The following is a 25,512-nucleotide window of genomic DNA, read 5'->3' as shown; positions in this document are numbered from 1 at the left end:
CCCAACGCCAGCTCAGGGTCTGGGGGCTGCCCTTCCCTGCTGGGCACATCCAGCTGGGCATCCCCTGCTGCACCCAGCACCAGCTCAGGGCCTGGGGGACTGTCCTTGGCCCTGCTGAGAACACTGGATGGGCTCAGGGTTGCTCCAGGACAAACTCAGTCCTTCACAGCTGCAGTGGGGAACCTCTCCAGTGTCAAGTTACTTTTCCAAAGCTTTGCTCTTACTGTAGTGATGCTGATCCAGCCTCTGGGGCCCATGGTTGCTGTTGCTCCCTCAGCTTGGTTTGGGGACCATTCTCAGGTGCTGTTTTGGCAAGAGCATCCAGAAGACAAGGATAAGGATGCCTGTGGCTCATGGGGGCCTGGATACAGAGAAGGTTTGCTCTGAAGAAGGTGGGCTGAAGAGTCTCCTTGCAGATTTAGAACCTCAGCTGAAGGAGGAAGTTCCTGAAGGCAAATGGATTGATGAAGAGGCAGGTGAGACTGTTGTAACACTGCTGCTAAGCACAGTGATTGCCAAGGTGGATTTGCTTTTTCTCTTGGTTGATACAAGAAAGGTGAGAAACAATTTCTTTAACATAGAAATCAAACAGGTCTCCAGGCTGTGCAAGTGAACATGGCATTTCTAGGGGAGATGCTTGGATTGATGGCAGCATCCCAGAGAAGCAGCACCTTGCAGGGATGAGAATACCCAGAGCAGGGAGGAATCCACCTGAAAGGGTACAGGCTGCTGCCAGGAACATCAGAGAGTGTTGAGACCTCCCTGAGGAAGGTGAAGGAAGGGTGAAATGACAAAGGATAATCTGGGGAGCATGTAAGCACTAGGGAAAGATCTGGGGAGGATCTGTGAGAGCAAGAAGTGCTGGCAAATCTTGGAGTTGAGTCCATGCTACCAAAGACATTAAAAATGTTGGTAGATTTCATAGGTAGAATTGCATTTATTGAGCTTTGGGCCAAAATGTTTCATTTAAAAGCACCTTGAAGCTTGAGGTTTTCACTGGGGCCTGTTTTCAGGAAGATATCTTTATTGTATATTTTGTATGTGTATTTTCCCTGTGCCCAGTGTTCAAATGTCTGGGAGTTTGTGCTGCTGGCAGTCCCAGGTCCCCAACAACCAGGGCATTGCAGTTTTTGTTATTTTTTTCTCTCCTTTAAAAATGAGAGGGGCGGCAGACAGATTTAGCCACTAAATCTGTCTGTAAATTGTTTTATTTGAAGCTAAATTATTATCTTCCAATTTATCTCTGTGGTTAAGAATCATGGTGTTAAAACTTTTCCTAATGCATATATTTAGAAAGGTAGTAATAGTGACTAATTGGTTATAAATCATGAAAACATTTTTGTGCAAGGCAATTGTTCAGCACCTTGTTAAATGTCCTTTTTATAAGAGAGAGGAATTTCTATGTTAAATGTTAGTACTGGTGCCTTCAGCTGGGGTAATACCATATGGCTGATGCAAATCCTCAGACCTTCCTGTAAAGCAGGATTCCCCCCACCCCTTTATTTACAGATTAAAATTAATTTCTTTAAAGCACCTGATTGTTGCAGGGTCCTACAGCCTAATTCGCTGTGAGAGCAGGTGGTCCCAAACACTCAGTGAGTTGGCTGGTTTCACTGTCTCTGAGCTCTTCTCACCAAGCTGTTTACTCTCTTTTCCTCCTGCTGCTTTCCCTGATTTTCCAGCAGACCATGATTCAGTCCTGCAGGACTTTTAGATCTTGATTTCTGCTCTGTAGTTTACTCTTTCCCCCTGAGAAGGGTCTTACAAATAGGATTGCAAGAATCAGCCACTCTCACTGGAGAAGTTTGCTTAAGAATTGGAGAGCATCGTCCTCCAGGAATGTTATTTGCAGCTATTTATACAGTCAGGTCTAAATGTGAGGCTTAATTCATGCTCATTAAGTCCTCTGAGATGCTTGATGAGCAGCACTGCAGCAGTGTTATGGGTTCCTGGCTATCTGAGCTGCTCACAGCAGTGAAAGCATCACCATTTTTCTTGCCTTGATCTTTTCCCCATCCCACCAGGGACTGGTAGGAAGAATATCAGTACCAGCTACCTCAGGAAGAATCTGGATATATGCTACAAAAATGGTTTGGCAGAGAAGATGCAACTGGCTGCTTTGACATTGAGGTTATTTAGCTGGGAATTGATGTGTCAAAACCTTAAAAGCTACACCAAAGAAAATTTAAGAAAGCACCATGAGTCCAACTAATTAAGTAATGTCAGCCAAATATAATTTATTTCTCACCATCACTCATGTCTACAACAGAATTATCTCATTTTTGATTTCTAATGACTTACTCTCTGTCATTAATCTAGCCATGAATTATTTTTATATAACTTTTTGGCATTGAAACAAAGAAATTTTTTTCTTTTTAATAAAGAGAGAATCCCTAGATAATTCTGCATCACCCTTGAAAGGGGGCAAGGAGTGTAGCTTAGGTTTCATGGCACAAATCCAGCCTCCCTTCCCAGAAACTCTGGTAGGCTCTTACCCAGGACGTCAGCTTATTCTTGCTCCCTGTGAAATTCCTTCTAGTTTCACACTGTATATTCAGGCTCTGGATTGGGCTTTTAGTCTGTCAAAAAGGAGGCCTTTTCCTGCACTTCTCAGGGATTTTTTTCAAAGTGCTTTTCACTGAACATTACTGGCTTTTCAGTTTCTCCCAGGATTGCTGGCTCTTCTCATAGGTACAGGCTGTTGCTGAGGTTTAAAATTTGGCTCCTTCACTTGGATCATGCACAGTTCTGTCCCAGGCATGTGTGTCCTGGTTATTGGAAGTGTTTGTATTCCTGCTTTGCTTTGTGTGTTTCTTTTCACTAACGGTTTGTTTTTTCAAGTTCAGCTTGTTTCCAAGTCCCCAGAGCAAGCCCCAAGGATGCTCCCAAGCAGGACTGTTTTTTTCATCCAGTACCCCACCTCTGATCCCAGATAGCTCCAAGGGCAAGGAGATGAACCTTTGTTTCTGCTGTTCATGGGTGAACAGGGTGAATCTGTAATGCAGAGGTCTCTGCTCTGCTGGGGTTTCTGTGGCAGTGCAGCCCTTGAGCATAACCTAGACACTAGCAAATACCAGAGCAAAGTAACTCAGGTGGTTTGGAAAGACAAGAAAGTGTTGGATGCTTTACATACATTGGCCTGACCTCCAGAAAAATCCCATTGTTTCCAAGCACTTCAGAAGCAGAGCCTGCTACCCTCAGCCACCAAGAGCTCTGCATCTCCCACGGGAGGAGCTGCCACTTCCAGCCAGCCTGGACTGCTGCAAGGGAACCTGGCCAGCAGGTGACCCAGGCAGACAGCAAGAGCTGCTCCAGCAGCTCCCTGGGGAAAGCAGCAGGAGCACAGCCAGGAATGCCAGGCAGGCAGAGATCTGCTGCCTTCAAAGGGTGAGGTGGGAGGGAGCTGCAGGCAGCGAACAGATGGCTGGAGGGAAGTGTGGAGAGTGGGAAAGGGAGCACTGCACAGGGCAAACATTGCTTTTCTGTGTCCTCTGCATGGGCTGGGGCTGCTTAGGCCTATCTTATATTTAAGGGCATTTCTGAAACTCAGTGGGTCATGCCCACCTTGGTAACAGATGTGTAATTTAAGTTGAACATGGCTGACTGGCCACAGGTTGTGGAACTCACACCAGGAGGGAAATTGGGATGAGTCACCTACAGTTCAGCATTTCTCTGGTGCTTCACCAACATCTTTCAAGGGCTGTATGGTTGCAGCAGGCTTTGTGCCCCCTCAGCCTCCTGAGCAATGGGATGGAGTGGGGTGGACAGCAGAAAAGGCCCTGACTTTGTGCCAGCCCTGCTCAGCAGCAGGGGAAACATCCCGGGCTTATCAATGATGTTTCCATCACAGATGCAAATCACAGCCCTGTAACAGCTACTATAAAGAAAATTAACTCTATCCCAGCACAAACAAGTGTATTTTTTTTTTTTTTTTTTTTACCTGTGCCTTCCTGGATGACCAGGCTCTAGTGCTGAATTTCTAAAGCTGAGCTCAGGGAGAAACAAGGGGTAAGTGAGCAGCTAAATCAAATTCATTTAGTCGCAGCCCAGAAGGCTGGAGGGCTCTGGTTGCTCCATGACCTGTCTCTGCTGAGGACTGGGAGAGGCCCTGGCAAACCTGCTCTCAGTCCAGGATCCCACATCTTAGTGGGTAAAGGACAGACCATGTTTACATCCTGCTGTAGCAGATGCAGAGCTGCTCTACTCTACTTGTCCTCTCCCCTCCTCCTAAGCAAAAAAAAAAAAAAAAATTGAAAATCAAAAAGCCAAACAAGGAAAATGCCTCTGAAATACAAAGGTGTTTTTGACTCATTTCTCCTTCTCAGATTTTCATTATTTCCTATGGAAAATCTATTTCACCCACAAAAACCTGCTTTGCAGAAACTTCCATGCAGTTAAAACCTAAGAAAACATCTTTTTGGAAAATGGAGTGGCACTAACACTTGCACTAATTCTGGCCCAGCAGAAGGCAGGCAGATGGGACACTGGGGAGCTGGGGGTCAGGACCTTGACAGCGGGATGTGTCTGCAGCAGAGGCAGGGAAAAGCCCAATAGCCCAGCTGATACCTGAGCAGACCTGCAGGTGAGTTCTGTCAGGCAGGCAGGGAGATGTGCTGAGGTCATTGGGCTCTGCTGGTATCCAAATCCACCTGAAGTGCTGCTCAGTTATGGGCTAACACAGGATGGGCTGCAGAACTGTCAGACAGCCCTTGGCTTTCTTTGTTGGGAGAATGATGGCAAGAGTAAAGTTCAAGCCAGGTGCTGCTCTGCCAGGGGAAAGCTCCAAAGCACAAAACTCCTGGGGCCCATCAGCACCAAGAAAGCACAGGAATGGCATCCCTGCTGAAGTGCAGTCAGAATTTAGCAGATAGCTCCACAAACCTGGGGTCACAGTCATGTGGCAAAGGGGGAATGGCTTCAAAGTGGGCAAGTTTACACTAAGCATTAGGAAGAAATTCTTCCCTGTGAGAGTGGTGAGGCCCTGGCACAGGGTGCCCAGAGAAGCTGTGGCTGCCCCATCCCTGGAAATGTCCAAGGCCAGGTTGGATAAGGCTCTGCACAAGCTGGTCTGGTGGAAGGTGTCTCTGCCCATGGCAGGGAATTTGGAACTAGGTGATCTTTGAGGTCCCTTCCAACCCAAACCATTTCATGATTCTACATGTTGCATCTCCACCTGCAGCATGGGCTGTGGTCTGCTCAGGTGATCCTCAGACAGGGACATGGAACAATACTGTATTGTTTTTCAAGCCTTTGTATCAAATGCCAATGTGGAGGGCCAAATCCTCAGTTTGGTATAAATCAGCCCCACTTCACATGCTGCAGCTGAAGTTGCCTGAGTAATTTCAGTGGTTCCTGTGGGGTTTATGGCACCTGGTGGGACCTGCATTTATGGAGCTTCTAAGCTCAAAATACAGCAGCAAAAAATACCTTATCCTGAATTTTTAATCCTGAAGCAGCACTTGGATACTACAGATGGATCCATGCATGTCTTTTTTTGCTGTTCACCACTTTCACTCTCCTGTTTTGAAGTTTAAATAATTATGTAACCTGGGAATAGACAGTAAATTCAGGAACAGCTTATAGTTTAGCAAAGATTGACTAATTCTTGTCAAGGGCAAGCTGGCATAGCTGTGCTGACTTCAAGGGAGCAGAATTGATTGATGTTAACAATGTGCCTGGCCCTGTTTCTCCAGATGTTCTGGTGAATGCCTGCAGATAATGAATTCTGTCTGGAAATCTGCTGAAATTTATGAATATTTGTGGGATAAAGATGTTGTTACATGGATTTACTGTGACCTGCTCCAGGCATGGCTCAGAGCAGGGCAAGAAGCAGCCCTGCTTGCTGAGGCATAAATGCTGAGACCCCAGTTCAGCTGTGGAGGACAAAGCTGTTGCAAGCACTGCTGAAAGTGGATTTATCAAGTGAGTGATCATAGCTTGCTCTGTGCATGTGTGTGTGTGTGTGTGTGACATAAACATCTATTATCTTCATTTGTAAAACTTCTCCTTGGCTTACCTCAGGGCAGATAGTTCTGAGAGCTCAGTTACAGGCAGTTATAGCTGCTCAACAACACTTCTGGCACAGTGCAGGGCTGTGACCCTGTCAGGGAGCAGATCTCTGTTTATTAATGTACTGACATCAAGCAGTGCCTAAAGTCACCTGGGAAACTGCTGAGCTTCTCACAAGGATGGAAAGAGATGAAGCCTGGAGCGTGAGGTCCTTGTGGCTGTTGGAAGAATTTCCAAGAGGTCTTTGGTCACCTTGAATCCCACTTGCATGGAAGGACAGCTTCCCTGTGGAATGGTCAGTCCTAGTCTCCAGAGGCATTGCCAATCAGAAGGAGAAATTCCATCCCTGCACCACGAGTGCAAAAGGATTTTCCCAGGGACAGGCAGGGAGCCTGTGGCAGTACTTGCAGTCAAAGGTGGCTTCCTGGCTCTCAGCCCACAGCTCTTTAAAGCATTTAAGCAGATACAAATCCCATCTGAGGACTGGATCCCTGTTCTCTGGAGGGATTAGAGAGCAGAAACTGTCCTGGTGTCAGAGCCACCAACTGAAACTGTCCCTGTGGAGTTTGAGGAGATGATCCCTGCTGTCCTTCACCAGTGCCTCCCCACCCGGAGGGAGTCTAAGGTGAGGAAGGAACTCTGGAGGTTTTCAGCACCCAAGTGATGCCTTTTGAAACAGCTGTTTAGCAGCCTCCTGCTCTACTAGCTTGCACAATGAGGGTAGGAAGGGGCTAGGAGTCTCCTGAGAGTGACCTGGGATCTTTTAAAGGCTTATTTTTAAAAATACTTTCATTCTCCTTCTGAAAGCTGGAGGAAGGTGTCTGCATGGTCAAATGACAGCTCCAGTGATCAATTAGGTCTTTCTAATGACCAACATCCTGCAGCAGTGAAGGTTCACAAGAAACCACAGCCTATTATTATTACATGATGAAATTGTAATTATAGGAGGGAAACATGGCATAACACTTCCACATCAGACACCCCAGAGCTTCACACTTTGCTGGCAACTCTGACAAATTCACTGAAGTATTTAACGAAGATGCTTCCTTCCCCTCTTCCCTCCCTGCCAGCTCCCCCGTATCCTGATTCAACACAAGTAGGAACTCAGGAGGAAACCAGGAGAGGGAAAATGTGGGAAGAGTTCATTGCACCGAAACTCTTCAGAGCAAACCCGTTGTGTCCTTACTGGTCCTGTGTACCTTCGAAACGTCAGTGACAGAGCCAGACATAAATGTCTGTAGTGGTGGAGTCTCAAATCCATCCACAGGCTCCCTCAGCAGTCAGCAGAAAACTGGTAATACTCCCAAAGTGTGGCTGAGGTGAGCTGTCTGTGGGAGCAGAGCCCGAAACGCCAGGCTGACACATTCAGGCCGGAGTTAATGATCTCGAAAAGAGTAATTCTGCCGGCTGTAAGCCATTTACTGTTTCACTTGCATTTGCATGTAGTCTGAGATGATTTGTCAACAATCCTCTGTAAATTGATCTTGATTTAGGCTAATCAGGATATGTCTTGTTAACTCAAAGTGTGTATTTAAACCCCCATTGAAGGTAATAGGGCACAAGTGCATGCTGAGGAAATATTAAATATTTTCACAAAAAGACTGAACTGAAATACTCAGCCTTTTTGTTGTTTCAGCCATTCTTTCCACTGGCAAGAAAAAAAAAATCCATTATTCTGATATTATGAGTTGTCTCCAATTATTTTGCCAAGCTGAGAAATTTGTGAAAATTCCACTCTGGAAATGTGAAAGCAAAACACGCCAGTACATTAAAGTGTTTTAAAGCCACTGCTGAAAAAGTGGTGACAGAGTGGCTTTGTTCCAATTTTCTGTCTGCTTTTTGTTTTTTCTTGTGTCTCTACAGAAATTTCAGGACTGAGTCAATTTTGTAAAAGTCACTTGAAATCCACAAGGACTGCATTTGCAGCAGTGCTAATGTAATTAACGTCTATTAAGTGAGCACGTGCCCCAAGCAGCTTAATAGGAAAATCTAATAATGTTTCCTATTGGAATGTTCCCTGTTAAATTGTCAAAGTGCTTTAGTGTATGTTTTCTGTAGGCAGCACTGTATAATGGAAATGTTACACAAATTAGTATTAGGCCCTTGGTGAAATGGGATCTTTTATTTAATTTGATTTTACAGCCCGGATACAGAGTGATTGCTGCTTTGGCCTTACCAGCATGTGGCCAGGCAGAATCAGGTTTTGCTGGGACCACCTTTGGATTGACTCCTGCACAGACCTTGCCTACAGAGTAGCTGGGGCTTGTTTTTAACCTGATTTCTAAAAGGCATTAGTAATGTCCTTGTGGAGCAATAGCATGGCAGGATGGGCTCCATAAAAACAGGAATCCAGCACTGGCTGACCAGGGTTGTGTTCTATTTTTTTTAAGGTGGGTAGTAGAAGAAAATGGAAAGCTCGTGCCTTTGTTTTTGTTTGGTAGCAGAGCTGCTTGAATGAAGTGTTTGAATGAAGCCCCCCTTGTCCCTCAGGTGTGGCTGCTGCCCCATTTGCTCACTCTGGGGCTCAGTGGTGGTTAATGGAGCAGGGACAGTCAGACCCTCATGCCGGGTTCTGTCCCTGACCTTTCCATGTGCTGGGATGGCAGGGAGATCAGCTGGGTCTCCCACTGGGAAGGGACAGAGGGCTGGGGAGCACAGCCACTGCTCTGCTCGTGGGGTGCCAGCCACGAGTGTCCACAGCTGGGCAAGGTCTCTGTGCTCCCTGTCCTGCTCCTGGGAGAACTGAGTCGTGAAGAGGGCAGTGCTCCCATCCTCTTGAGCCTGGGGAAATGGTGAAATCCCAAAGGAGCTGTTTCTCTTCTCAGTAACTACACAGTAACCTTGGTCAGCCAGCAGTAAATGCCCACATTAAACTCTTCCCTCCAAAATCAAAGTGGCAAATGTTTGTGCCACATGAGGGAGATGCTGGGTTGACTCAGTCTGGGGTGGTGCAGCTCTGAGAATTGAGTCTCAGCAAAATATTAACTGAAAGTTAACTGAGATTTGTTCCTCTTTTAGTTGTTTCTGTTCTGGAGAGGGGAAGGGATGAACGTCCCCCTGGATTTTAGCGGAACAAAGAGGGCAATTTGTTGAGGAAACTCGCTGGGATGGGCAGTGTATCTGCTGTTAATATGTAAGGGGAAAGGCTTGCCTCTCTCTTCAGGCTGCTGCTTTAACTCACCCCAGGAGGAAACCACCAGGCCAGGGGTTCTTAATTTTTCATCAGGCAAAGCTGCTTCCTTCCCTGGAACAGAGAATTTCTTCTTCAGAGCAGACCTATTAATTCTGTCCTATGCACCATCTTAGACTTGGGGCTTGCAGCACAGCTCCTGCAGCCCTTCTGCAGCATCAGGCACTTCTCAGATACCTCTGAAGTCACGATCTCCTCCAGGAGCAGCTCTGGGTGTAAGCTGGGCTGACCCTGCTTCAGGAATAGCAAATTATGGAAGGCTTTGCTGAGCAGCCCCCTTGAGCTCTGCCTCCCTTGGAGCCCCTGGGCTGCCCAGCTAGTGTCCAAGTGTCCCTGAGCCTGAAACAGTCAGCTCTGGTTTGGATTTAATGGCAATTTTCCTCAAAGCACTGCCCAGAAATTCACACATAAATTTTAGCAACCTGGTCTAGTGGAAGGTGTCCCTGGCCACAGCAGAGAGTTGGAATGAGAAGGAAGGAATGAGTTGGAATGAGAAGGAAGTTGGAAGGGTCATTAAGGTCCCTTCCAACCCAAACCATGTTGGGATTCTGTGTCTGAGGTTCACTGGGTCTCCCTGTCTTCCACAAAAGCACCATGATCATGGCAGAAGCTTCCCTGGATACAAATCATCTCCCAAGTGATGAATTGAGAACTCAGGAGCAGCCCCAGGTTTCCTGGTTTGGTGAACTGTGAGCTGCTGTCCTGATCCAAAAGAAAACAAGAAAACCGGACTTTCCAAAAACATTGACAGACATAACTATGACAGAGTTTTCCTGCTGTCTTTCAATGGCATTTAAGCAAAGCTAGAGCTGAGCTGATAGTGTTGGTATACAAGGACTGGGGAACAGGGAAGGGGGATAGAGAGGGGAAATTATTTGGGCAGTTCTTAATGGAAAATGATTTTAACAACAACAAATCCATTCTGTCTTCCTGTAAAACAATGAACTTAAAATCCTTGTGTCCTCTAAGTGAAAAGCCCTAGGCAGGGACAACTTTGACCAAAATCATTAAACAGGGAAACACTTCTCATGTGTTCCCGTTACCAGTTGCAAGAGCCTGTGAGTGTCTTTATAGATTTCTGCTGTTGCAAAGGAAAAAAAAAAGAGTTCTTGGTTCCTCATACTGATGAGTCTCTAAAACCTTTGCTTGGCTTTTTTGGCTTAGTTTTCTTTTTTGTTTGGGAGTGGGTTTAACGTTGTTGGGTTTTACTTTTATTTCCTCATGAACATTAAAGCAGTTCTCAGAAACTGGCTGGGTTCACTTTCACTTTGAATTAGAGAAACTGGGGCAAAAATCATAAAATGGATAAATGACAACATTTGGGGTAGAACCCTAATTTTTCCTGGTTTCAGCTGGCTGAGCAGAGATGCAAGAGGGCTTCCCTGGAAGCAGGTCAGAACTATTTCCCTCACCTAAGAGCCAAACTCTCTCCTAACAGCAGAGCCATACACCCCACTTTGTACCTTTTAGCTACTGATTTTTATCATCTCTGGAACGCCTTACAAATAGGCAGATCTAGCAGTAATGGTACTGGATAAAATCCTTCCATTTTCATGGTTTGGTAACTGATGTCAGGAGTTTCATGCTTGCACGGAGCATCAGCATGAACCATGTAGAAATGACTGATGAGATGTTTGGTCCGTGGCAGGAGAAGGGGCAAAAGCTGCCTTTCTCTTGAAGTATCTGTCTTTTATTACTACCTGTAAATGCAAACAGTCATATTGGGACTTTTCTGGCCAGGAACCACTTGGTTTAGGTACAGAATAGAGAGAGACCTTTGTCCATGCCTGTGGTGTTGCTGTCTTGGGTCCCCACCCGTTACGATTTTCTTAGTTTAATATTGCTGCTCAGCTAAATTTTAATTAATTTCTATTTTATGGAACACCGTACTTCCTGAGAGAAAGTTCTGAGTGCTGGGTGAAACAGGGATGTGGGTCCAAGGGGAGGGCTGTGGCAGCATGTGTGCGTGTCCTCACTGGTGCCACCTGGGCCCGCTTGTCCTGGCCTCACATCTCCTGAAGGCAAGAGATGGCTACAGAAACATGACCTCCATGAGACCTTGGAGCCTATTCCATGCATTTAGGAGAAAAACATTGCTGTTCAGAAGGAAAAGTAACAGAAGATGCTGTCTGGGGTAGTGGGGCACAATGTCCTAGCACATCCTGGCCATGGCACGTGGTGTGGCCACGGGTTGGGCTCTCCAGGGAGATACTGGTGGCTTTTGTCCTTTAGAGCTGGCAGCTGAACTTCCATGGTTTGAGTCTTCCAGTGGTCTGGGGCAGTGAAACTGAATGTAGTAGAGTGAAAAAGGGGGAAGAAAGGTGGAAAAGGTGAGACAAAGTGGAATATTGTGCTTGGTTTTTTCTGCAACCGACCCCCAGTCTGTGTGTGCTGTTTGACTTTGTCAGATGTTCTTGTCACAAAGACCCAGACTGCAGGGACAGTGTCTGGGTGATGCTGATATGAGCAGGAGTCTGGGATTTGCGATGGACTATCTGGTTTGAATCAAATAAAGAATCGCTCTGAATCCCTGCCCAAAGCACAAATGAAGCCTGCAGCTTGTTAACAAGATGAGAAAGTCTGGCCAACTCACTTAATCTATTCCAGGCTCCTCTTGGCTTCCAGGTGTTCGTCCTGGATCACAAGCCAAAACATCCTGGGAGAGGCTCTTGCTGTCATATTTCCAGCCCATCTGATAAGACTCTTGCCTTCAAGCCGGCATGCTGCTGCAGGATTCCCACTCTGGCCTAGCCAGGGATGTCAGCTTAGGGCTTTGAGGCCACATCCAAACTGTAAATAGAAAAATAGAGGATTTATCATCCAAATGCCTCAGCAGCTGTATGCCTTTGGCCTCAGAGCTCCCCTTTGGCACGTGTGCTTATGTTCTTGTCCAGTGTCCTGTCAAATCCCCGTGGCACTTTTCTCTGTTTTAAAGGGTGTGCAAGGAACTGGGCAGTGATGGTTGATCTAAAGGAGGTCCAAGCTCACTTCTGTCCCCAGACAAATCTATGTGACAGCCACATGCTATCTTAGAACCGTGCTAGGACATCTTGGCTGTGCCTAGGCTTCCAGCTGGGCTAAAGAAAACAGAAGGAGCCCCGTGCTGATGTGGAATGGGTTTGGGGCTGGTGACGTGCACTTCATATCCACTCACAATTCACAGCTCTAGACTTGGACTTCCTTGCTCTTCCTTGGCTCTCTGGGCTCTGACTTGCTTTGCAAAGAGCAGGGTAGGTTTTGTCGGGACTCAGCAGCCCGTGCTGGAAGGACAGAGCCCCTAAGCTGTGCCAATGACCAGCCTCCTCTGAGAAACCTGCTGAGTGAAGGGGGAGCAGGGCAAGAAAGAAAGGTCAAAGACTCATCCCTGATGATTTTCCCAAGCTCTTGATGGGGGTTGGACAAGGCTAAAACTCAACCCAAGGACTTTGCCACAAACCCCTGGCTTTTCCATAGTTATATGAAAGATGCTTTGGACTGACTTTTCGGTATTTCTCTGAATTATCTGTGTGTTCTCCTACCAAACATTACATGTACTTGCAATTTTTTTCCCCCCAAAGAGCTGAATCTAGTCACTTTTTTCCTCTAGGCTTCAGAGGAAATGGAAAGCTACTTAACTTATGTTTTATTCATTGCAGTCACTATCTCTTGTTAATTTACTTACATTATTTACAGAATTTTAAAGTATTTTGTGTGTCAGGCAGCATCCCAGGTCCTATAAAATGCTAATTTGCAAACTGTATCAGAGGCAAACATCTTTCCTGGGCCTCTAGGTAGACAAAGGGTCATCCCCATTCCTAATTTATTTTTTATGATTCTATATTTAAATTCAATAAAGCCTGCTTGAATGGCAGATCACAGGCAACCCACTTCTCTGTGTGGTTAAATTTTATGGAGATCCATTATGGTTGTGCTACTGGTACAATAAATTTAATTTTTGATCTAGTGCCCTTAATTAGTAAGGATGACTGAACCTGGTTTAAGTACAGGAATAACTATCTTGGATCTTTGCCCTCAATGAGAATGAAGATAAAGTTCCCAAAGTTCAAGTAACTTTCTGAAAAGAAACTAAGTTTTATTTCCACAATTGCTTCTTTGCACTTCCTGATTCCAATGAGAGAGGAAATGGGGGAAAACTCAAACCCCAGAAGGGTCTTAATGTTTTAGGCTTTAATCTCATGTCTGTGAGCTCTCAGCAAATTGGTCCAGTTCCCAGCCTTGGGGTGTTGGAGTCTTCTGAAGTTGCCAGCATGGCAACTTCAGAAGATTTAGGGACATTTCAAGACAGTCTAAATCACTGTGACATGCCTGAACTGTGTGTTTCCTGCTGCTCAGTTGCCTCTCAAGGTTTCAGTCCTGAGGTAGTTTTAGGTGTAACTGGTAAAGTTCTCACGAGGCTGGTTGCTGCTCCAACACAAGTTTTTGGAGGGAGCAGCTGTGATGTTTCTAACTGTTATGATATCTCTTTTGGAAAAAATAACAGATACTTTTTTTTTGGAAATGACTGGCAAAACTTGGAGCTTTTCTACTACTGGAAGCCAGGGAGGTCTTGTGTGGCTGTTACACTCTTTCAGTACTCACTATGAAAAGAAACAACTAAAGAAACACTGTCCACTAGACACTGTGGTCCTGGCCACCCTTTTCAAGGGAGCACAAAATCCTTTTGTAACTCTGAAGTTTGCTAGTCCATGTGTTCGTGATGGACGCTCACAGGACAAGCTGCTCCATTCTGCTGGACTCAAGAGGAGCTGGGTGAAGTGCAAGGCTGTGCAAGACTGAGGAATCTGCTAACCACAGCCAGCTCAGGTTTTGGGTTGTGTCCTTGATGTTAGACTTTGTTTTGGGGGAAGGTATTTTCTAAGTCAGCAACCTGTACACATGGGATTATGCTGCTCAAAATTTCCTTGTGTGTGCAGTGTAGCCAGAAGGAATACACTTGATATACAAAAGCTGTCATTCTACTGAGGGGAAAAAAAATCCCATTTGCAAGCTTGTTTGAAAGATTTCCTCCCCCCTTCATCTTAACCAAGAAATTGGCATGTTAATAAATGCAAGCCCCGAGAATCTGAATGCTGCTCAGACACTGTGCACGGGTTTGTCTGCAGCAGTGGATGCTCACCCAGCCCAGCAGCACACCCTGCTCCAGAGCTGGTTCTGCCACCTCCAGTCAAGTCAGGGACACAGCCCTGCCTTAGGATGTGTTAGATTTGTGTGCAAAGCAGAGCTGATAGTATATGAACTTTGATAGGAATTAAGAATATGATAATTTTGCAAGTCATTCTTTATGATGTCCTTATGAAGTGGGGAAAGGCATCAAAAGTTGCCCATTGGAAATTACTGGCAGCTAAATTTAAATATGTTCCTCTTCCATTCACAATCTTGTCCCCATCTTGTGCTGTGTTTCAGTGGGCCCATGGATCGAGATCACCTTCTTTCCACCAGGAGTAAGACCACCAATCCCTCCAAGCATTCTCTTCAAGTTGACTCCAATATTCATTATATGCATTGCTAAATATTCTTCCTTTTCCCAGACCTTGGTTAGCCTCACTATGACCTGAGAAATTCCTTCCTGATAGTTTCATAAGTACACATGGTGTGTCATTTACCAACATGGATTAAATCTAAATAAATCCACTTGTTCCCCCAAAAACCCTTTTTCTTCTGTGGTGTCAAAGCCTGGCCTTGGTGACATCATTATTCATCACAGGAATTGCTGTGAAGCCCCAGGAAATTACTGGCTAAAGCAGTCAGGAGACAGTTACTGAATGGAGGAAGAAAAATATTCTCTTCATATAAGAGCATGGGAAAAGAAAGAATGGAAAGTTAAGACAGGTTAAAGGATCTTTTGATGTGCAGAATGTGATATTCCCCTCTGCGTGGCAGAGATGAACTCTTGTTTTGCAAGGTAATGAACCTCCAAGGAAATACATCCTAAACAGGCTGATGCATCCAGATACAATAGGAAGAGAATGCTACAGTTCTAAATCTGTGTACCCGGAGATAAATGAAAAGGGGCTGTTCTTTCTCTGAGGGCTACACTGGAATGCTTCCTGATCCCAGAAGCTCCTTCATGCACATGACAGCTAAGATATTCCACGCTGGATCCCCCACTGATAATTTCCAGTGCATTTGCTGCAGTGTATTATACATCCAGGATCTAATTTGCTTTACTGAAATTGTCATTTTTAGTCCTAAATAGCTGATGAGCACTGGGCTAAAGACAACTCTCCAGAAGTGACCTTGAAGATCACATACCATTACTGACTCCTTGTTTAAATTGCAGAGAAATGCCGGGGCTGCATAATAAGATGCTGACTGTCAGGCTGAGCAAGCAAACTGAGGTAAAAATGATGTTGGGAAGAACTGCTGCTTTGACATCTCTGCCTGCACTGTTCAAAATGCTTTTCTTGATTCTCTGTTCATCCACTATCTTCCCTCAGTAAACTTCCTGGAGATAAGTTTCTGCTCTTCTTGGACAAATATTTTTCAGAATAAACAGGGAGGCAGAAGGAAAGTGTTTGTTTTATACCTTGGTGAAGTGATAAAAAAAATCTCCATGTTCTGCAGCCCTTGAACCATTGTTCCTTTGTGCTTTTGGCAGAAATGTTTGGGCTGTATTGATTTCTTGTGAAATGAAATGTTAACAAATGTGTAGCAACGATGGAAGTTGTTTCCTTCTCTTTCTTGTGAATTTTCTGAGCCTGGAGGATTTTTTGACCTTTATTCCCTAAGCTCCTGGTTGGAAATTGAATGAGGTTCATGGAAAAACAGTATAACAATTAGTGGTGCGTCCAGCTGGCTTCTCTGTCCCTCTACTGTCTGTGTCATGTGAACCTACCTGAGGTGTCAAAAATAATAACAGTTAAAGATCTATGAAACATTGGACATGAGGCAGCATACAAATAATGTTACTCACTTTTTAAAATTTTTATTTCAAAATTTATTAATTAATATTCTCTTGGAGGAGGAGCCTCCTTGTCAAGTTAATCTCATTTTCCTGGCTTAGCCCTGGGTTTTCTGCAGTGCTATGAGCCCATACAAGCTTTACAGTGCTCTGCAAGCTGAGGCAGCTGCTGACAACAGCCTGGCAGCAAAGCTGGTCCCACACCGTGCTCCAGAGGTGCCAGCAGCTGAACCTTACTGTACTATTTTCCATCTCTTAACAGAAAAAAAAAGGCCACCAAGGGGAAATTATGGGGATCAGCTCCTTCTGGAACTCCCACTGAACTGTTGGTTTTAAGCAGCAGATTTTATCTAAATCTCATCAAGGCACATCCAACCCCTGGGCTTTGTGTTGTAGCACCCTGAGCTGCCCTCCTGCACTGCTGGATGTTCCTGCTCTGATGACTCAGTCCCATAATATCCCACTCCTCCGTGAGTGACCTCCCTGCACTGTAGGGCTGTTTGCAGGGTTATCCAGGTACACTGCTCCAAGTACAAGCTCCCAACACTCTCTCCCTCCTGTAGTTTATAGCTCTCACTGTTCTGACAGGGAACAAAAGGATCTGACCTTCCTGAGGGCAAGCAGGGAAGTTACTCAATAACAGAGTTCTCCTTTCCCCAAAAGGCTGTAAATTGTGCTGAAATAGTGGTTTTACCATAGGTCAGATGAGAAGCTGCTGTAGGCCACCAAATGATTTTTAATTGAACACGAACCAGAGGAAATGCTTTACCCTGGAAAACTCCCACCTTCTGTCTCCTGCGGAGCACACATGTGCTGCCAGCACATGATGGAAGCACTCAACGTGGCATCCCGTGGGTCAGGGAAGGTTCTGGTCTACCCTCAGGAAGGACACAAAGGAACCATCCAGCTTTCAAACCGCTGCTGGTGCCTCCTTGGAGTGCTCAGGGACAGCTCCAGCCTTTGGGCTTGAGGAAGATTTGGACATGAGCTTTGGGGCCAGGCAGGGCAGTGCTGGAAAGCCCAGAGCACTCTGTGGGTTTGGGTTGCTTGCTTTGTTTTGGGGCCAGCCTGGAAGGACCTGCTCTAGTGGAAGGCGTCCCCAGCCACGACAGGGAGATGGGACAAGGTGCTCCTGCAGGCCCCTTCAAACTCAGACTTTTCTGGGACTATGTGGCACGTCCACTGTGACAGAGGGATGAGAAAAAATAGAGGAAATGGCTTTGCTCTATTGAGAAAACTTTCATTAACGGTTGCAAAACAAAGTCCCAAAACCAGAAGGTGAATGAACTGGATTTGTGCCACCTGCCACCTGTGCGCCTTTCTTATATTTCTGAAGATGGCAAGACAACAAGTGCCACAAGACACTTCTTTTTTTACATGTGTGACTGTTATTGAGCACCCTAAAAGTATTCCCTTCTTTAGAATTTAATCCTTCAAAAATGGCTCTTAAACACTTTTTCTCCTCCTCTGGGTTATTTTCTTTCATGCTTTGATGTTAGTATTTGAGAGACATTACTGAGCCCCAAAGTATGGAAGAAATGGTTCAGAGCCAAAAAGTTCTGCTGGAAAAAAAAATTTAAAAAGTATTTCCATGGCTCGTCTAAGTGCAGCCAACCTGGTTTTTGGTGGCTCCACTTTTATAGGAGAATTTCTGAAGTTCTACCCTGAGGTCACCAACTTGTGGGAAAGTGTTTGTGATTTCTCCCTCCCCAGCCAATAAGTATCAGTGCTACTTTTCACACTATTGCAGAATGACCCTAATTAGGCTTTTTAAAGTTAGTTCTGTACTAATGTTGTGGCCACGATCCTGCAAACACCTCTGCATATGTACAGACATTGTTGATGTTGAGTTCCTTCTAAAGCCAGTGAGGCTGGATCTGTGCTGAAAGCTGGATGTCAGGGATGGTGAGAACAAAAGCTGTGGGCAGATACTGCATTTTGTTCTAAGAGAAGACTTTCTGATCACTGCTGAAATGTTTAAGATAGGTTGTCTACGGATGGAAGCAAGACTTTTACATAAAATAAGGTCTGAACCAATAATTTCCTCAAATTAAAGCAGAATCCTAAAGGTTGGGGATATTTCCTGCCAAGGAAAAGATGAGTTTAACATTTTTATAGCATGTTATTGTGACTGAGCACTCTACTGGCGTCATCATTCCTCCCTACCAAGTGTTGCTGCTGCTGTACCAGGTGCAGTTTCCTCATGAGCTTCTTCCTCTCCAGGGCAGTTTCCCAGCCCAGGCAGGAGCAGCACTGCTCCCAGGGAGCCCCCAAGCCCTGGGAAGGCTGGCTCGTGCCTCATGCAGCTTTACCACCCAGGAATGCTGTTCCTGCCCACCCTGGTACCCCCAGAGTGAGTAGCAGCTGCAGGAGGTGACCAGAGGCTTGAAGCTGTGCCAAGCCTGGGTGCATCCAGCTGACCTGTAAGGAACACTGGCCTTGCACCTCCAGGGCTGGCTCTCTGTCTTGGCTTGGATCAGCTGTCCCCAGTGATGGCAGCAGCCCAGGGATGGCAGTAGCCTGTCTCTCACTCCAGTAAGACAGAGCACTTTTTTCTCATACAAATTTGGGCATTCTCCTTACAGGTCTCTGCTGCTGGGTTGTGATTTCCAGGAAAGGCCTCCTGGCATCTGCCTTTGTTTTTTTGTCTAGTTGGTGCCTCAGGAAGGAGATGTGCGTGGTGGACACGAGCGTGCCCAGGTCTGATTCGTTGTGGCAGGTCCTATTGAGAGGTTCTCGAGCTTCACCCCCTCTGTGACTCACTGTGTGTTTTCTCCTCTGGGCTTTGGTTCATTAAGTAATGAAGCAAACTTACTGAGCCTTGGACAGAGGCTACATGAGAACTTCCCACTGAGTTTCTTAAGAATTCTTGGTTTTGGTGATTCTGAGCTATTCAGAAGCCTAGTGTTGAATGTGTTAGAATAGATGGAAAGAGTTCAATTGATTTTGGGGGGAAGTTTGCTTTGGGCTGTTCACAAAGAAGAAAAGACACCACCTGAAGATGTTCCCTCAAAGTATTTCTTCCTTCCCGCTAATTTCCCAAGAGCTGAGGAAGTGGGCAGTCAATTATGCAGAAGAGCCACCACAGGCCAAGGGAAGCCCTCAGCCCTTGCCCAGACCCAGTGGGCAGCTGCATATGAACAGTGGCTGCTCTCACAAATCCACTGCTACCCTTTGCTGTGGAGATCCCTAATTAGACAGGAGCACTGGAACCTTTCCAACACGTCTCCCCTGCTGGCTGCCCTCCCATTTGGTCATGCTAAATGAGTAGGTAAATAGGCCTTTCATGAAATCTAACACCCGCCCTACCTAATCCCCCCTGCCTTCAAACTGTGGGGCTAATCAGTTGTTTTGACAGAACTGAGATCCAAATTCTATAAGGAATATTGCCAAGAAAAGTTCAAATCCAAGACCAAGATTAATGAGAACTTCAAAGAAATTTGCCACCAAATGTTACTAATTTTATACACCCTCTGTTTGAAACCAATGACCTAATTGGAAACTATATTCTTTAAAAGCCTTTATGTTCCAGCTCTTTAGTATTCAAGAGGTGACTTCTGAGATCAGAGTGGGTTTATGTCATTCGGTGGGACAGGACTGTTGATTTCCACTCCCACCTCCCTAAAACTGGGATAAAATATCCTGCATTAGGTGATTGTGCTCTTTATGCACAATAAATAACAGGTTTGTAATCAGACAAACAATTTCCTCCTGTTCTCCAATAACTGAGTATAATGTTGCAAATCCCTTAAAGCTGGTTAGAGAAATGAAAGCTCTGACTGACTTTGCTGCTTCACATGTTGCCAAAAATCAGCACATCAAAAAAATTATATTTAGTGTAAGAATGCACGTTGTTTCACAGAGCTGTAGATACTACCCCTGCCTTCCCAGAGTTTCACCAAGGTCTAAATGACTGCATACTCTGCACTTGGTTATGGATTTGGGAAGAAAACCTGAGGAGAGCATCAGATCATTGATGCCTTGAGCAGAGATAATCAACCTGCTGTGGAGGTCAGGCATGCTGTCGCTAGCTCAGGCACTTCTCTGTGCCTTGTGTTCTTCCTAGAACTCCACAGAGCTCCACGCTTTCCTGGGAGGGTCCTGCTGTCACCTGTGATGAGATTGTTTGTCCTGCATCTGACTATGCTGATCCTCACCCCTGGAGCCAGGACAGAGGCAAACTCATCCTGGAGACCCTGCAGGGTTTTCCCAGCAGATGAACTTGAACTGTATGAGGTGAAGGTGGGACTTGTCTTGTCTGGTGCTGCAGGTGAAGGTTTTGTGTAGATGTACATTCTAAATCGCTGCTTTCTGTATATTAGGAGGAGGAAAATTTCTCTACCTCAGGCCTCTACTTTAGTGTGAACTGCACCATCCTCTGGCACTAGCTCTTTCTCTGCTCTGATTGCAGGGAGACTGTGTGACAGCTCAGGGTTGTATCTTCATGTCCTGAGCATCAGTGAATCACAGAATTCCAGAAGGGTTTGGGTTGAAAGGTACAAGGTACCCTAAAGTCCACCCAGTGCCACCCTGCCATGGCAGGGACACCTCCCACTGTCCCAGGCTGCTCCAGCCCCAGTGTCCAGCCTGGCCTGGGGCACTGCCAGGGATCCAGGGGCAGCCACAGCTGCTCTGGGCACCCTGTGCCAGGGCATCTTCCCCTGCCAGGGAAAAATGTCTTCCCAATATCCCATCTAATGCTACTCTCTGTCAGTGTGAAGCCATCCCCCTTGTCCTGGCACTCCAGGCCCTTATAAACAGTCTCTCTCCATCTTTCCTGTTGGTTCCCTTCAGGGGCTGGAAGGCCACAATGAGGTCACCCCAAAGCCTTCTCTTCTCCAGGCTGAACAATCCCAATCCTCTCAGCCTTTCCTTCCAGCAGAGCTGCTCCAGCCCTCTGTGGACAGGAAGCAGCTATGAAGCAAAGTCTTCTCAAAAAAATCATCATTGGTTTTCTGGTCAGAACAACAGGTCTGGAAGGATCTGTAGAGAAGATTTTAGTCCATACCCCTGAATAACCTGGAGTTGAATTATTTGGGATGTACTGCAGCTCATTTCAGACACCAGAGGACCTGGGATACCTAATTTGCCAACGCTGTCGACTCCCCTGGAATCTGTACACAGGTTCCGTGTGCTGAGGTGTTTGACATAAAACCAGACTTGAGCTTCTTACCTGCCACTGCACAATGGGGTGAGAAGCTTCTCTGGAGCCAGGGGACACAGCATTCAGACCCGACACACTCTGAGGATTTTCTAGTAATTTGGACATAAAAGTTATTTTTTAATGGAGGTTACATGATCTCTCAGGCTAAGAGATGGTGTTTTCCATTCCTAAATCACAGCGGAATTCCCCCTTTCTGCATAAATTAAAATGCAGAGAGTAGTTATCAGTTTAAAAATGAATAGAGGAATAGCAAAAAAGAAAAGGCTGGAGCACTTTGGATACATTCAACCTTTAAGAAAGATTCCTTGTTTTCACATCGGTGATATTTTGCCAGTAACAGCTTTGTGAACATCAAGGAAAGTTTTTCTTGGGTTGTTTTCAGAAAACAGTTTAAAAAGAATTAAAAACCAAATGGAGTCCTTAGCTGGCTGAGGACCTGACTCCTGCAGGGTGTGTGTTACCTGCTGCAGGTTGGCCACAGCCTGGTGGTCATGGGGGAGCTTTGAGCAAGTCCAGCTCAATGATTCGCCCCCACCAAAGATGTTTCTGTGCATGCCCCTTGCTGCCAAACTCTTTTCTTAGAAATTTCTTGGATTCTGCCCGATGAGGATCCCTCCCCCTGCAGTGAGGGCAGCGTCCCGGGCAGTGCTCAGCGCTGTGTTAGCAATCCTGCATCTGCTGGGAGAGCTGGGAATTGGAGGGATTTCCTCTTCAGCCCTTACAGGCCTTGCGGGGTCCGTGCCACCTCAGGAGTCTGGGCAGAGTTTGAAAGACTTAAGTGTGGGAGAGACCAAATTTCCCAGAAAAGAGAAATTTGTGTTTTATAAACCCCTCAGTACCCATTTTGCTCACATCCATTTTATGATTATAATTACTTAGATCACTTTTTAGATTAAGAAAAACAATAATGAAAGAGTAACTAAATAAAAAAGCTCAGGAAAAAAGAAGGAAAACACTGCGGTTTCTGTTCAGAAATTTCAACCCTTCAGCAAGAAGGAAGGCTGGATTTTTAGAGGTGAGGTAAAAGGCTGGCTTGTAGCTACATGTATTCCACTATTTCATCCTGCTCTTCTCTTTATTCCTGCCCTTAAAGAAAGGTGAATCTCCCATGCTTTTTCTGTGCTTAAATGAGTTGTGACTCTCCAGATGTCTGCAACAAAATTGGGCATTATAAATACATATACATACAAGAAACATTAGATATGTGCACACACATGATAAATACACATGTATAATGCAGTACAAGTGAGTTTAGAGGGCAGGTCCAAGCTCCAGAAGATCCTTTGTACCTTTACCTCTGTGTGATGGGCCCTAGAAAAAGCTTACCCATGGGTTCTGTCCCTCTGGTTGCTCCATCACTGGTGCACATAGGAGGCTTGTGGGAATAGACTCCAGAATTTCCTGCCAGTGGGAGATCCAACTCCCAGGGAAATTCCTACTGCAGGGGCACCACTGTGTCCATCCTTGCTGGGGTACAGCACTGAGAGGGGAGCCCTGGAGCTCAGCCCAGGAGAAGGGGGACTGGGAAAGGGATGGGGAGCTGCAGCAGATCAGCGAATCCGTGGGTTGACAGAGCATTGATGGCTCATGCCAAGAGGTGGAGCAGCTGTGTGCACCCCTGGCTCATCCCATCTGCATTCCTGCAGGGCTCACTGACCATGCTCTGGGTGTGGGGCAGCACCAAACACCCGTGACTCCCTGCCAGAGTTCCCTGTTGGGCTCTGAGTCTGAATGAGGCTTTTCAGCCTCAAACAAGTGATTTTATGTAAACTAGGTAAATAATTAAGATAATAATCAGTCTGTTAGTGTTTCAGGCCCCATTTCAGATTCCAGCAAGGAGATTATGATCCTGTAAGTGCTTTGGAGTGGGATGATTTCCAAAATAAGTGAAACTTCAAACCAGGGACTGATGATTGCTGGAGACCCTGTGTCCTCACAAAGACCTCTCATCCCTTTTCCAGTTCTCTCTGGTGGAAGCTGCTCTTCCTTCTTGTGTAATTCCTAAAACCCCACAACATACAGTGAGCTTGTTCTTTCCTGGGGCTTCCACTGCCCTGGGCTGGGCCTGACTGCTTGAGATGCCCAGAGGTCAGAACACCACAGGCATTGCCTGAGTTGTCTGGGTCAGGTTTGCTGGATTTTATAGATTTTTTTCTGGGTGTTTAACCCAAAAAAAGGACACAGCATCCTTTTCTGGATCATGAGCCCTGGAAGCACATGCCATGAACCTTTACACCCACTACAAAGTGCATGGCAGGCTGCAAGGAGAGCAAGCACGTGTATTGGTTTCTCTGCAGTGGCAATCAGGAAGGGAATTAAAATTATGACATGTTGCCATGGTAATGAAGTCCCAGGATTTGGCTAGGAGGAAAAGTGAGGTTGTAGTTAGTTGCTCATGAATTCCTCAGTAGGCTTTTCAATACTGTGTTTCCTTTAAATGAAATTGGAGAAAGACTTGCAGTTCATAGTGGGGATAAAAATTTTATGAAGCTAAATCTAGGCAGTGTTTTAGTGTCAGTCAGCATTAACCCACAGCTTGAACACATAAATAATTGAAATTTCAAATACCCCTGGATTAGAGCACCGGCAGCACTTGAGGGCCAGTGCTCCATGGGTATCCCAGAACCTCTCCAGCCTCTTCCACAGCATCCTGGGATGAAAGCACCATTCCTGCCTCCTGTCCTGCCCCACCTCTCAGAGCATGTCTTTCAGCACAGACTCCTGTGCTTGCTCGCTCTGCCTGGGAATCAATGGTCTTCAGATGCTCAGGGATGCAAAAGGGGCCAAGGGTGCTCAGTTAAAACAGCTTTTCTTTTTACTGCTGTGTTTGAATGACTTTCTGAGCTGGTAGGAAACAGAAAATCACTATGAGGTGATCTGTGCTGAGAATCTCCTGTGTAAATTTTTTATCTTCTGTAAACCTCCAAATTTGGCTTGTTTAATTTAAATTTAAAAATCAGAAATGCCCCCATGAAGCTGCTTTATTTTTTCCCATTGTTTTAAATAATATTTCTCAATAACAGCTTAGGTACAGTTTCCATTTTCAGTACAAACTTGAATATCAGTATAAATTTGAACAGTACAAACAGAATTAGTTGTGACAGGCAAATTTACAAGGTGCTGATCCTGGATAGAGATTTTTGAAAACTATTTCATTTGAAGGAGTTTGTCATTCAAATGTTGCTAAGTCAAAGCTGACAGTCATAAATCTCTAGTAGCATGTTCCAGAAAGGTGTGTTAATAAATCTGAGTTTGGGATTGCCTCCAATTTCCTGCCAGCAACATGCTGCAGAAACTAAATAAAATAAACAGGGAGAAGTTAAATCTGAGCAGGACTATAGCATTATTTAAGAGCAATTTTTTACTTAGGCAAAAGTCTTCCAAAACTTTTAATGGCCTTTTGTGATAAAAGCTCCCATTTAGGTAAGTTTCTCTCAAACGCTTTTTCAAAACAGTAAAATTGCACTGTTAAAACCCCAGAGGTAACAATGTGCCACTTCAGCCAAAACAACTAAAGCTTCCAGCTTAAAAACAAGCTTTATTTTACAGCGAGAACGAAAACTTCCTAAGGAAATATGAAGTGGTTCTTCAGGAAAAGCGGGAAATGGGAAGACCCCCCCACTTACTGAATGTGTTCTTCCAGCAAAAGCACTCTAAAACAAATTCTCATTTCCCACGAGAAATGTGCACATCTCCTATCAGCTGAAAAACGTTGTGTTTTGGCATTAAAAGTAGTTGCTAAAAGATCTTAACCAGAAACAGGAGGTGGATTGGATCAAGGGAAACCTCCATGGGACGTGTGCTGCTTCCCACTTGCTGGAGTGTCCGGGGGGGTCTGACTGGGTGTTGGGGTCTGCAGTGCTGGGCTTAGTGAGGAAAGCACGTGCACAAACACAGGTCTCTCATGGCAAGCCTGCAAGTGTCAAATCTTACTACACTGATCTCAGGGGTGTTCATTTTAATCAGTTCCTGGATGGGCAGATTAGGTCTGTTCACTCTCTTTTGTGAAATCTCTGCAATTTAGCATTAGTGCAGGTCTAATTTTACAGTGTTATTGTTACAGAAGGTAATACAAGCCCCAGAATACTGATAAGGAAATAAACTTGTGAAGTCCATGTCGGTGGTCAGTTCTCTGAACTAGTTAATTTACTAACTGGTAAATGAGATCAAACAAAACTTTGACTTTCAGCTCAAACAGAGCCATCACCCATTTCCATGAAATCCTCCCCAGTGCTTTTTAATTTTACT

General features: G+C 45.4%; 1 long non-coding RNA gene across 1 annotated transcript in view; it reads left to right on the top strand.

The window, feature by feature from the left end:
- The first annotated feature begins 10,512 nt into the window (after positions 1–10,512).
- Positions 10,513–25,512, top strand: part of LOC115484588 (uncharacterized) — a 61,039-nt gene continuing 46,039 nt past the window's right edge. Inside the window, exon 1 of the long non-coding RNA XR_003945256.2 lies at positions 10,513–10,591. This is a non-coding gene — a long non-coding RNA (uncharacterized LOC115484588). The remainder of the gene's footprint in view (positions 10,592–25,512) is intronic.

Source organism: Serinus canaria, chromosome 18 (assembly GCF_022539315.1).
Source record: "Serinus canaria isolate serCan28SL12 chromosome 18, serCan2020, whole genome shotgun sequence".
NCBI classification, from domain to species: Eukaryota; Metazoa; Chordata; class Aves; order Passeriformes; family Fringillidae; genus Serinus; species Serinus canaria.
Note: the sequence above shows the minus strand (reverse complement) of the source record. Positions and strands in the feature narration are given on the sequence as shown.